This window comes from Anas platyrhynchos, chromosome 29 (genome assembly GCF_047663525.1).
Source record: "Anas platyrhynchos isolate ZD024472 breed Pekin duck chromosome 29, IASCAAS_PekinDuck_T2T, whole genome shotgun sequence".
NCBI lineage: Eukaryota > Metazoa > Chordata > Aves > Anseriformes > Anatidae > Anas > Anas platyrhynchos.
Genome location: NC_092615.1, coordinates 5275380 through 5288435, shown reverse-complemented (window position 1 = coordinate 5288435; position 13056 = coordinate 5275380). Strand labels below are relative to the sequence as shown.

Below are 13056 nucleotides of genomic sequence, written 5' to 3'. Positions count from 1 at the left end.
TTACAGTCTCTCGAGGTGTGATTGTGGCCAGAGATATAAATGATATAGCAGCTGTTGTTCCAGGTGAGGAAGAAGCCGTCTCCAGAGCAGTGCTGAGAGTCACAGCTGAGGTGGCTGCAGGAAGAGACGTTGCCCCAGTAGCAGAGGTGGAAGTTTCCCTGAGGATGGTGGTTGGAGTGGTTAAGGTCTCTGGCGGAGTGCTACTTAGCAGAGCAGTAGAGGATGTGCCAGCTGTGCTCCAAGTGACTTCTGTGGTTGTTCCCAGAGCTGGGCTGGAGTTTTCCGACTTGGTAGAGAGGCCTGTACATTTTGCCTGAGTAGCTGAAGGTTGTGGTGGAGTGGAAGTGGGAGAAGCTGTCGTGGTAGGAACAGATGTGGCCTGGCTCTCACTGCTAGATGTTTCCACAGCTGTGGTGGAGACAGCAGCTCCTGTCTCAGTGGGTGAGGTGCTTGAGATTGTAGCTGTGGAGGCAGTTGATAGAGCGGTGGTTGGTACAGCTGTTGTCCCAGGTGAGGAAGAAGCCGTCTCCAGAGTAGTGCTGAGAGTCACAGCTGAGGTGGCTGCAGGAAGAGACGTTGCCCCAGTAGCAGAGGTGGACGTTTCCCTGAGGATGGTGGTTGGAGTGGTTAAGGTCTCTGGCGGAGTGCTACTTAGCAGAGCAGTAGAGGATGTGCCAGCTGTGCTCCAAGTGACTTCTGTGGTTGTTCCCAGAGCTGGGCTGGAGTTTTCCGACTTGGTAGAGAGGCCTGTACTTTTTGCCTGTGTAGCTGAAGGTTGTGGTGGAGTGGAAGTGGGAGAAGCTGTCGTGGTAGGAACAGATGTGGCCTGGCTCTCACTGCTAGATATTTCCACAGCTGTGGTGGAGACAGCAGCTCCTGTCTCGGTGGGTGAGGTGCTTGAGATTGTAGCTGTGGAGGCAGTTGATAGAGCGGTGGTTGGTGCAGCTGTTGTCCCAGGTGGCGAAGAAGCCGTCTCCAGAGTAGTGCTGAGAGTCACAGCTGAGGTGGCTGCAGGAAGAGACGTTGCCCCAGTAGCAGAGGTGGACGTTTCCCTGAGGATGGTGGTTGGAGTGGTTAAGGTCTCTGGCGGAGTGCTACTTAGCAGAGCAGTAGAGGATGTGCCAGCTGTGCTCCAAGTGACTTCTGTGGTTGTTCCCAGAGCTGGGCTGGAGTTTTCCGACTTGGTAGAGAGGCCTGTACTTTTTGCCTGAGTAGCTGAAGGTTGTGGTGGAGTGGAAGTGGGAGAAGCTGTCGTGGTAGGAACAGATGTGGCCTGGCTCTCACTGCTAGATGTTTCCACAGCTGTGGTGGAGACAGCAGCTCCTGTCTCGGTGGGTGAGGTGCTTGAGATTGTAGCTGTGGAGGCAGTTGATAGAGCGGTGGTTGGTGCAGCTGTTGTCCCAGGTGAGGAAGAAGCCGTCTCCAGAGTAGTGCTGAGAGTCACAGCTGAGGTGGCTGCAGGAAGAGACGTTGCCCCAGTAGCAGAGGTGGACGTTTCCCTGAGGATGGTGGTTGGAGTGGTTAAGGTCTCTGGCGGAGTGCTACTTAGCAGAGCAGTAGAGGATGTGCCAGCTGTGCTCCAAGTGACTTCTGTGGTTGTTCCCAGAGCTGGGCTGGAGTTTTCCGACTTGGTAGAGAGGCCTGTACTTTTTGCCTGAGTAGCTGAAGGTTGTGGTTGAGTGGAAGTGGGAGAAGCTGTCGTGGTAGGAACAGATGTGGCCTGGCTCTCACTGCTAGATGTTTCCACAGCTGTGGTGGAGACAGCAGCTCCTGTCTCGGTGGGTGAGGTGCTTGAGATTGTAGCTGTGGAGGCAGTTGATAGAGCGGTGGTTGGTGCAGCTGTTGTCCCAGGTGGCGAAGAAGCCGTCTCCAGAGTAGTGCTGAGAGTCACAGCTGAGGTGGCTGCAGGAAGAGACGTTGCCCCAGTAGCAGAGGTGGACGTTTCCCTGAGGATGGTGGTTGGAGTGGTTAAGGTCTCTGGCGGAGTGCTACTTAGCAGAGCAGTAGAGGATGTGCCAGCTGTGCTCCAAGTGACTTCTGTGGTTGTTCCCAGAGCTGGGCTGGAGTTTTCGGACTTGGTAGAGAGGCCTGTACTTTTTGCCTGAGTAGCTGAAGGTTGTGGTGGAGTGGAAGTGGGAGAAGCTGTCGTGGTAGGAACAGATGTGGCCTGGCTCTCACTGCTAGATGTTTCCACAGCTGTGGTGGAGACAGCAGCTCCTGTCTCGGTGGGTGAGGTGCTTGAGATTGTAGCTGTGGAGGCAGTTGATAGAGCGGTGGTTGGTGCAGCTGTTGTCCCAGGTGAGGAAGAAGCCGTCTCCAGAGTAGTGCTGAGAGTCACAGCTGAGGTGGCTGCAGGAAGAGACGTTGCCCCAGTAGCAGAGGTGGACGTTTCCCTGAGGATGGTGGTTGGAGTGGTTAAGGTCTCTGGCGGAGTGCTACTTAGCAGAGCAGTAGAGGATGTGCCAGCTGTGCTCCAAGTGACTTCTGTGGTTGTTCCCAGAGCTGGGCTGGAGTTTTCCGACTTGGTAGAGAGGCCTGTACTTTTTGCCTGAGTAGCTGAAGGTTGTGGTGGAGTGGAAGTGGGAGAAGCTGTCGTGGTAGGAACAGATGTGGCCTGGCTCTCACTGCTAGATGTTTCCACAGCTATGGTGGAGACAGCAGCTCCTGTCTCGGTGGGTGAGGTGCTTGAGATTGTAGCTGTGGAGGCAGTTGATAGAGCGGTGGTTGGTGCAGCTGTTGTCCCAGGTGAGGAAGGAGCCGTCTCCAGAGTAGTGCTGAGAGTCACAGCTGAGGTGGCTGCAGGAAGAGACGTTGCCCCAGTAGCAGAGGTGGACGTTTCCCTGAGGATGGTGGTTGGAGTGGTTAAGGTCTCTGGCGGAGTGCTACTTAGCAGAGCAGTAGAGGATGTGCCAGCTGTGCTCCAAGTGACTTCTGTGGTTGTTCCCAGAGCTGGGCTGGAGTTTTCCGACTTGGTAGAGAGGCCTGTACTTTTTGCCTGAGTAGCTGAAGGTTGTGGTTGAGTGGAAGTGGGAGAAGCTGTCGTGGTAGGAACAGATGTGGCCTGGCTCTCACTGCTAGATGTTTCCACAGCTGTGGTGGAGACAGCAGCTCCTGTCTCGGTGGGTGAGGTGCTTGAGATTGTAGCTGTGGAGGCAGTTGATAGAGCGGTGGTTGGTGCAGCTGTTGTCCCAGGTGAGGAAGGAGCCGTCTCCAGAGTAGTGCTGAGAGTCACAGCTGAGGTGGCTGCAGGAAGAGACGTTGCCCCAGTAGCAGAGGTGGACGTTTCCCTGAGGATGGTGGTTGGAGTGGTTAAGGTCTCTGGCGGAGTGCTACTTAGCAGAGCAGTAGAGGATGTGCCAGCTGTGCTCCAAGTGACTTCTGTGGTTGTTCCCAGAGCTGGGCTGGAGTTTTCGGACTTGGTAGAGAGGCCTGTACTTTTTGCCTGAGTAGCTGAAGGTTGTGGTGGAGTGGAAGTGGGAGAAGCTGTCGTGGTAGGAACAGATGTGGCCTGGCTCTCACTGCTAGATGTTTCCACAGCTGTGGTGGAGACAGCAGCTCCTGTCTCGGTGGGTGAGGTGCTTGAGATTGTAGCTGTGGAGGCAGTTGATAGAGCGGTGGTTGGTGCAGCTGTTGTCCCAGGTGAGGAAGAAGCCGTCTCCAGAGTAGTGCTGAGAGTCACAGCTGAGGTGGCTGCAGGAAGAGACGTTGCCCCAGTAGCAGAGGTGGACGTTTCCCTGAGGATGGTGGTTGGAGTGGTTAAGGTCTCTGGCGGAGTGCTACTTAGCAGAGCAGTAGAGGATGTGCCAGCTGTGCTCCAAGTGACTTCTGTGGTTGTTCCCAGAGCTGGGCTGGAGTTTTCGGACATGGTAGAGAGACCTGTACTTTTTGCCTGAGTAGCTGAAGGTTGTGGTGGAGTGGAAGTGGGAGAGGCTGTCGTGGTAGGAACAGATGTGGCCTGGCTCTCACTGCTAGATGTTTCCACAGCTGTGGTGGAGACAGCAGCTCCTGTCTCGGTGGGTGAGGTGCTTGAGATTGTAGCTGTGGAGGCAGTTGATAGAGCGGTGGTTGGTGCAGCTGTTGTCCCAGGTGAGGAAGAAGCCGTCTCCAGAGTAGTGCTGAGAGTCACAGCTGAGGTGGCTGCAGGAAGAGACGTTGCCCCAGTAGCAGAGGTGGACGTTTCCCTGAGGATGGTGGTTGGAGTGGTTAAGGTCTCTGGCGGAATGCTACTTAGCAGAGCAGTAGAGGATGTGCCAGCTGTGCTCCAAGTGACTTCTGTGGTTGTTCCCAGAGCTGGGCTGGAGTTTTCGGACGTGGTAGAGAGGCCTGTACTTTTTGCCTGAGTAGCTGAAGGTTGTGGTGGAGTGGAAGTGGGAGAAGCTGTCGTGGTAGGAACAGATGTGGCCTGGTTCTCACTGCTAGATGTTTCCACAGCTGTGGTGGAGACAGCAGCTCCTGTCTCGGTGGGTGAGGTGCTTGAGATTGTAGCTGTGGAGGCAGTTGATAGAGCGGTGGTTGGTGCAGCTGTTGTCCCAGGTGAGGAAGAAGCCGTCTCCAGAGTAGTGCTGAGAGTCACAGCTGAGGTGGCTGCAGGAAGAGACGTTGCCCCAGTAGCAGAGGTGGACGTTTCCCTGAGGATGGTGGTTGGAGTGGTTAAGGTCTCTGGCGGAGTGCTACTTAGCAGAGCAGTAGAGGATGTGCCAGCTGTGCTCCAAGTGACTTCTGTGGTTGTTCCCAGAGCTGGGCTGGAGTTTTCGGACGTGGTAGAGAGGCCTGTACTTTTTGCCTGAGTAGCTGAAGGTTGTGGTGGAGTGGAAGTGGGAGAAGCTGTCGTGGTAGGAACAGATGTGGCCTGGCTCTCACTGCTAGATGTTTCCACAGCTGTGGTGGAGACAGCAGCTCCTGTCTCGGTGGGTGAGGTGCTTGAGATTGTAGCTGTGGAGGCAGTTGATAGAGCGGTGGTTGGTGCAGCTGTTGTCCCAGGTGAGGAAGAAGCCGTCTCCAGAGTAGTGCTGAGAGTCACAGCTGAGGTGGCTGCAGGAAGAGACGTTGCCCCAGTAGCAGAGGTGGACGTTTCCCTGAGGATGGTGGTTGGAGTGGTTAAGGTCTCTGGTGGAGTGCTAGTTAGTGGAGCAGTAGAGGATGTGCCAGCTGTGCTCCAAGTGACTTCTGTGGTTGTTCCCAGAGCTGGGCTGGAGTTTTCCGACTTGGTAGAGAGGCCTGTACTTTTTGCCTGAGTAGCTGAAGGTTGTGGTGGAGTGGAAGTGGGAGAAGCTGTCGTGGTAGGAACAGATGTGGCCTGGCTCTCACTGCTAGATGTTTCCACAGCTGTGGTGGAGACAGCAGCTCCTGTCTCGGTGGGTGAGGTGCTTGAGATTGTAGCTGTGGAGGCAGTTGATAGAGCGGTGGTTGGTACAGCTGTTGTCCCAGGTGAGGAAGAAGCCGTCTCCAGAGTAGTGCTGAGAGTCACAGCTGAGGTGGCTGCAGGAAGAGACGTTGCCCCAGTAGCAGAGGTGGACGTTTCCCTGAGGATGGTGGTTGGAGTGGTTAAGGTCTCTGGCGGAGTGCTACTTAGCAGAGCAGTAGAGGATGTGCCAGCTGTGCTCCAAGTGACTTCTGTGGTTGTTCCCAGAGCTGGGCTGGAGTTTTCCGACTTGGTAGAGAGGCCTGTACTTTTTGCCTGAGTAGCTGAAGGTTGTGGTGGAGTGGAAGTGGGAGAAGCTGTCGTGGTAGGAACAGATGTGGCCTGGCTCTCACTGCTAGATGTTTCCACAGCTGTGGTGGAGACAGCAGCTCCTGTCTCGGTGGGTGAGGTGCTTGAGATTGTAGCTGTGGAGGCAGTTGATAGAGCGGTGGTTGGTACAGCTGTTGTCCCAGGTGAGGAAGAAGCCGTCTCCAGAGTAGTGCTGAGAGTCACAGCTGAGGTGGCTGCAGGAAGAGACGTTGCCCCAGTAGCAGAGGTGGACGTTTCCCTGAGGATGGTGGTTGGAGTGGTTAAGGTCTCTGGCGGAGTGCTACTTAGCAGAGCAGTAGAGGATGTGCCAGCTGTGCTCCAAGTGACTTCTGTGGTTGTTCCCAGAGCTGGGCTGGAGTTTTCCGACTTGGTAGAGAGGCCTGTACTTTTTGCCTGAGTAGCTGAAGGTTGTGGTGGAGTGGAAGTGGGAGAAGCTGTCGTGGTAGGAACAGATGTGGCCTGGTTCTCACTGCTAGATGTTTCCACAGCTGTGGTGGAGACAGCAGCTCCTGTCTCGGTGGGTGAGGTGCTTGAGATTGTAGCTGTGGAGGCAGTTGATAGAGCGGTGGTTGGTGCAGCTGTTGTCCCAGGTGAGGAAGAAGCCGTCTCCAGAGTAGTGCTGAGAGTCACAGCTGAGGTGGCTGCAGGAAGAGACGTTGCCCCAGTAGCAGAGGTGGACGTTTCCCTGAGGATGGTGGTTGGAGTGGTTAAGGTCTCTGGCGGAGTGCTACTTAGCAGAGCAGTAGAGGATGTGCCAGCTGTGCTCCAAGTGACTTCTGTGGTTGTTCCCAGAGCTGGGCTCGAGTTTTCGGACGTGGTAGAGAGGCCTGTACTTTTTGCCTGAGTAGCTGAAGGTTGTGGTGGAGTGGAAGTGGGAGAAGCTGTCGTGGTAGGAACAGATGTGGCCTGGCTCTCACTGCTAGATGGTTCCACAGCTGTGGTGGAGACAGCAGCTCCTGTCTCGGTGGGTGAGGTGCTTGAGATTGTAGCTGTGGAGGCAGTTGATAGAGCGGTGGTTGGTGCAGCTGTTGTCCCAGGTGAGGAAGAAGCCGTCTCCAGAGTAGTGCTGAGAGTCACAGCTGAGGTGGCTGCAGGAAGAGACGTTGCCCCAGTAGCAGAGGTGGACGTTTCCCTGAGGATGGTGGTTGGAGTGGTTAAGGTCTCTGGCGGAGTGCTACTTAGCAGAGCAGTAGAGGATGTGCCAGCTGTGCTCCAAGTGACTTCTGTGGTTGTTCCCAGAGCTGGGCTGGAGTTTTCCGACTTGGTAGAGAGGCCTGTACTTTTTGCCTGAGTAGCTGAAGGTTGTGGTGGAGTGGAAGTGGGAGAAGCTGTCGTGGTAGGAACAGATGTGGCCTGGCTCTCACTGCTAGATGTTTCCACAGCTGTGGTGGAGACAGTAGCTCCTGTCTCGGTGGGTGAGGTGCTTGAGATTGTAGCTGTGGAGGCAGTTGATAGAGCGGTGGTTGGTGCAGCTGTTGTCCCAGGTGAGGAAGAAGCCGTCTCCAGAGTAGTGCTGAGAGTCACAGCTGAGGTGGCTGCAGGAAGAGACGTTGCCCCAGTAGCAGAGGTGGACGTTTCCCTGAGGATGGTGGTTGGAGTGGTTAAGGTCTCTGGCGGAGTGCTACTTAGCAGAGCAGTAGAGGATGTGCCAGCTGTGCTCCAAGTGACTTCTGTGGTTGTTCCCAGAGCTGGGCTGGAGTTTTCGGACGTGGTAGAGAGGCCTGTACTTTTTGCCTGAGTAGCTGAAGTTTGTGGTGGAGTGGAAGTGGGAGAGGCTGTCGTGGTAGGAACAGATGTGGCCTGGCTCTCACTGCTAGATGTTTCCACAGCTGTGGTGGAGACAGCAGCTCCTGTCTCGGTGGGTGAGGTGCTTGAGATTGTAGCTGTGGAGGCAGTTGATAGAGCGGTGGTTGGTGCAGCTGTTGTCCCAGGTGAGGAAGAAGCCGTCTCCAGAGTAGTGCTGAGAGTCACAGCTGAGGTGGCTGCAGGAAGAGACGTTGCCCCAGTAGCAGAGGTGGACGTTTCCCTGAGGATGGTGGTTGGAGTGGTTAAGGTCTCTGGCGGAGTGCTACTTAGCAGAGCAGTAGAGGATGTGCCAGCTGTGCTCCAAGTGACTTCTGTGGTTGTTCCCAGAGCTGGGCTGGAGTTTTCGGACTTGGTAGAGAGGCCTGTACTTTTTGCCTGAGTAGCTGAAGGTTGTGGTGGAGTGGAAGTGGGAGAAGCTGTCGTGGTAGGAACAGATGTGGCCTGGCTCTCACTGCTAGATGTTTCCACAGCTGTGGTGGAGACAGCAGCTCCTGTCTCGGTGGGTGAGGTGCTTGAGATTGTAGCTGTGGAGGCAGTTGATAGAGCGGTGGTTGGTGCAGCTGTTGTCCCAGGTGAGGAAGAAGCCGTCTCCAGAGTAGTGCTGAGAGTCACAGCTGAGGTGGCTGCAGGAAGAGACGTTGCCCCAGTAGCAGAGGTGGACGTTTCCCTGAGGATGGTGGTTGGAGTGGTTAAGGTCTCTGGCGGAGTGCTACTTAGCAGAGCAGTAGAGGATGTGCCAGCTGTGCTCCAAGTGACTTCTGTGGTTGTTCCCAGAGCTGGGCTGGAGTTTTCCGACTTGGTAGAGAGGCCTGTACTTTTTGCCTGAGTAGCTGAAGGTTGTGGTGGAGTGGAAGTGGGAGAAGCTGTCGTGGTAGGAACAGATGTGGCCTGGTTCTCACTGCTAGATGTTTCCACAGCTGTGGTGGAGACAGCAGCTCCTGTCTCGGTGGGTGAGGTGCTTGAGATTGTAGCTGTGGAGGCAGTTGATAGAGCGGTGGTTGGTGCAGCTGTTGTCCCAGGTGAGGAAGAAGCCGTCTCCAGAGTAGTGCTGAGAGTCACAGCTGAGGTGGCTGCAGGAAGAGACGTTGCCCCAGTAGCAGAGGTGGACGTTTCCCTGAGGATGGTGGTTGGAGTGGTTAAGGTCTCTGGCGGAGTGCTACTTAGCAGAGCAGTAGAGGATGTGCCAGCTGTGCTCCAAGTGACTTCTGTGGTTGTTCCCAGAGCTGGGCTGGAGTTTTCCGACTTGGTAGAGAGGCCTGTACTTTTTGCCTGAGTAGCTGAAGGTTGTGGTGGAGTGGAAGTGGGAGAAGCTGTCGTGGTAGGAACAGATGTGGCCTGGCTCTCACTGCTAGATGTTTCCACAGCTGTGGTGGAGACAGCAGCTCCTGTCTCGGTGGGTGAGGTGCTTGAGATTGTAGCTGTGGAGGCAGTTGATAGAGCGGTGGTTGGTGCAGCTGTTGTCCCAGGTGAGGAAGAAGCCGTCTCCAGAGTAGTGCTGAGAGTCACAGCTGAGGTGGCTGCAGGAAGAGACGTTGCCCCAGTAGCAGAGGTGGACGTTTCCCTGAGGATGGTGGTTGGAGTGGTTAAGGTCTCTGGCGGAGTGCTACTTAGCAGAGCAGTAGAGGATGTGCCAGCTGTGCTCCAAGTGACTTCTGTGGTTGTTCCCAGAGCTGGGCTGGAGTTTTCCGACTTGGTAGAGAGGCCTGTACTTTTTGCCTGAGTAGCTGAAGGTTGTGGTGGAGTGGAAGTGGGAGAAGCTGTCGTGGTAGGAACAGATGTGGCCTGGCTCTCACTGCTAGATGTTTCCACAGCTGTGGTGGAGACAGCAGCTCCTGTCTCGGTGGGTGAGGTGCTTGAGATTGTAGCTGTGGAGGCAGTTGATAGAGCGGTGGTTGGTGCAGCTGTTGTCCCAGGTGAGGAAGAAGCCGTCTCCAGAGTAGTGCTGAGAGTCACAGCTGAGGTGGCTGCAGGAAGAGACGTTGCCCCAGTAGCAGAGGTGGACGTTTCCCTGAGGATGGTGGTTGGAGTGGTTAAGGTCTCTGGCGGAGTGCTACTTAGCAGAGCAGTAGAGGATGTGCCAGCTGTGCTCCAAGTGACTTCTGTGGTTGTTCCCAGAGCTGGGCTGGAGTTTTCCGACTTGGTAGAGAGGCCTGTACTTTTTGCCTGAGTAGCTGAAGGTTGTGGTGGAGTGGAAGTGGGAGAAGCTGTCGTGGTAGGAACAGATGTGGCCTGGCTCTCACTGCTAGATGTTTCCACAGCTGTGGTGGAGACAGCAGCTCCTGTCTCGGTGGGTGAGGTGCTTGAGATTGTAGCTGTGGAGGCAGTTGATAGAGCGGTGGTTGGTGCAGCTGTTGTCCCAGGTGAGGAAGAAGCCGTCTCCAGAGTAGTGCTGAGAGTCACAGCTGAGGTGGCTGCAGGAAGAGACGTTGCCCCAGTAGCAGAGGTGGACGTTTCCCTGAGGATGGTGGTTGGAGTGGTTAAGGTCTCTGGCGGAGTGCTACTTAGCAGAGCAGTAGAGGATGTGCCAGCTGTGCTCCAAGTGACTTCTGTGGTTGTTCCCAGAGCTGGGCTGGAGTTTTCCGACTTGGTAGAGAGGCCTGTACTTTTTGCCTGAGTAGCTGAAGGTTGTGGTGGAGTGGAAGTGGGAGAAGCTGTCGTGGTAGGAACAGATGTGGCCTGGCTCTCACTGCTAGATGTTTCCACAGCTGTGGTGGAGACAGCAGCTCCTGTCTCGGTGGGTGAGGTGCTTGAGATTGTAGCTGTGGAGGCAGTTGATAGAGCGGTGGTTGGTGCAGCTGTTGTCCCAGGTGAGGAAGAAGCCGTCTCCAGAGTAGTGCTGAGAGTCACAGCTGAGGTGGCTGCAGGAAGAGACGTTGCCCCAGTAGCAGAGGTGGACGTTTCCCTGAGGATGGTGGTTGGAGTGGTTAAGGTCTCTGGCGGAGTGCTACTTAGCAGAGCAGTAGAGGATGTGCCAGCTGTGCTCCAAGTGACTTCTGTGGTTGTTCCCAGAGCTGGGCTGGAGTTTTCGGACGTGGTAGAGAGGCCTGTACTTTTTGCCTGAGTAGCTGAAGTTTGTGGTGGAGTGGAAGTGGGAGAGGCTGTCGTGGTAGGAACAGATGTGGCCTGGCTCTCACTGCTAGATGTTTCCACAGCTGTGGTGGAGACAGCAGCTCCTGTCTCGGTGGGTGAGGTGCTTGAGATTGTAGCTGTGGAGGCAGTTGATAGAGCGGTGGTTGGTGCAGCTGTTGTCCCAGGTGAGGAAGAAGCCGGCTCCAGAGTAGTGCTGAGAGTCACAGCTGAGGTGGCTGCAGGAAGAGACGTTGCCCCAGTAGCAGAGGTGGACGTTTCCCTGAGGATGGTGGTTGGAGTGGTTAAGGTCTCTGGCGGAGTGCTACTTAGCAGAGCAGTAGAGGATGTGCCAGCTGTGCTCCAAGTGACTTCTGTGGTTGTTCCCAGAGCTGGGCTGGAGTTTTCCGACTTGGTAGAGAGGCCTGTACTTTTTGCCTGAGTAGCTGAAGGTTGTGGTGGAGTGGAAGTGGGAGAAGCTGTCGTGGTAGGAACAGATGTGGCCTGGCTCTCACTGCTAGATGTTTCCACAGCTGTGGTGGAGACAGCAGCTCCTGTCTCGGTGGGTGAGGTGCTTGAGATTGTAGCTGTGGAGGCAGTTGATAGAGCGGTGGTTGGTGCAGCTGTTGTCCCAGGTGAGGAAGAAGCCGTCTCCAGAGTAGTGCTGAGAGTCACAGCTGAGGTGGCTGCAGGAAGAGACGTTGCCCCAGTAGCAGAGGTGGACGTTTCCTTGAGGATGGTGGTTGGAGTGGTTAAGGTCTCTGGCGGAGTGCTACTTAGCAGAGCAGTAGAGGATGTGCCAGCTGTGCTCCAAGTGACTTCTGTGGTTGTTCCCAGAGCTGGGCTGGAGTTTTCCGACTTGGTAGAGAGGCCTGTACTTTTTGCCTGAGTAGCTGAAGGTTGTGGTGGAGTGGAAGTGGGAGAAGCTGTCGTGGTAGGAACAGATGTGGCCTGGCTCTCACTGCTAGATGTTTCCACAGCTGTGGTGGAGACAGCAGCTCCTGTCTCGGTGGGTGAGGTGCTTGAGATTGTAGCTGTGGAGGCAGTTGATAGAGCGGTGGTTGGTGCAGCTGTTGTCCCAGGTGAGGAAGAAGCCGTCTCCAGAGTAGTGCTGAGAGTCACAGCTGAGGTGGCTGCAGGAAGAGACGTTGCCCCAGTAGCAGAGGTGGATGTTTCCCTGAGGATGGTGGTTGGAGTGGTTAAGGTCTCTGGCGGAGTGCTACTTAGCAGAGCAGTAGAGGATGTGCCAGCTGTGCTCCAAGTGACTTCTGTGGTTGTTCCCAGAGCTGGGCTGGAGTTTTCCGACTTGGTAGAGAGGCCTGTACTTTTTGCCTGAGTAGCTGAAGGTTGTGGTGGAGTGGAAGTGGGAGAAGCTGTCGTGGTAGGAACAGATGTGGCCTGGCTCTCACTGCTAGATGTTTCCACAGCTGTGGTGGAGACAGCAGCTCCTGTCTCGGTGGGTGAGGTGCTTGAGATTGTAGCTGTGGAGGCAGTTGATAGAGCGGTGGTTGGTGCAGCTGTTGTCCCAGGTGAGGAAGAAGCCGTCTCCAGAGTAGTGCTGAGAGTCACAGCTGAGGTGGCTGCAGGAAGAGACGTTGCCCCAGTAGCAGAGGTGGACGTTTCCCTGAGGATGGTGGTTGGAGTGGTTAAGGTCTCTGGCGGAGTGCTACTTAGCAGAGCAGTAGAGGATGTGCCAGCTGTGCTCCAAGTGACTTCTGTGGTTGTTCCCAGAGCTGGGCTGGAGTTTTCCGACTTGGTAGAGAGGCCTGTACTTTTTGCCTGAGTAGCTGAAGGTTGTGGTGGAGTGGAAGTGGGAGAAGCTGTCGTGGTAGGAACAGATGTGGCCTGGCTCTCACTGCTAGATGTTTCCACAGCTGTGGTGGAGACAGCAGCTCCTGTCTCAGTGGGTGAGGTGCTTGAGATTGTAGCTGTGGAGGCAGTTGATAGAGCGGTGGTTGGTGCAGCTGTTGTCCCAGGTGAGGAAGAAGCCGTCTCCAGAGTAGTGCTGAGAGTCACAGCTGAGGTGGCTGCAGGAAGAGACGTTGCCTCAGTAGCAGAGGTGGACGTTTCCCTGAGGATGGTGGTTGGAGTGGTTAAGGTCTCTGGCGGAGTGCTACTTAGCAGAGCAGTAGAGGATGTGCCAGCTGTGCTCCAAGTGACTTCTGTGGTTGTTCCCAGAGCTGGGCTGGAGTTTTCCGACTTGGTAGAGAGGCCTGTACTTTTTGCCTGAGTAGCTGAAGGTTGTGGTGGAGTGGAAGTGGGAGAAGCTGTCGTGGTAGGAACAGATGTGGCCTGGCTCTCACTGCTAGATGTTTCCACAGCTGTGGTGGAGACAGCAGCTCCTGTCTCGGTGGGTGAGGTGCTTGAGATTGTAGCTGTGGAGGCAGTTGATAGAGCGGTGGTTGGTGCAGCTGTTGTCCCAGGTGAGGAAGAAGCCGTCTCCAGAGTAGTGC

At 55.4% G+C, this 13056-nt stretch overlaps 1 long non-coding RNA gene across 1 annotated transcript in view; it reads left to right on the top strand.

The window, feature by feature from the left end:
• LOC139999758 (uncharacterized) overlaps positions 1–13056 on the top strand; it is an 80777-nt gene that overhangs the window by 49432 nt on the left and 18289 nt on the right. The gene's annotated exons all lie outside the window — the stretch shown is intronic.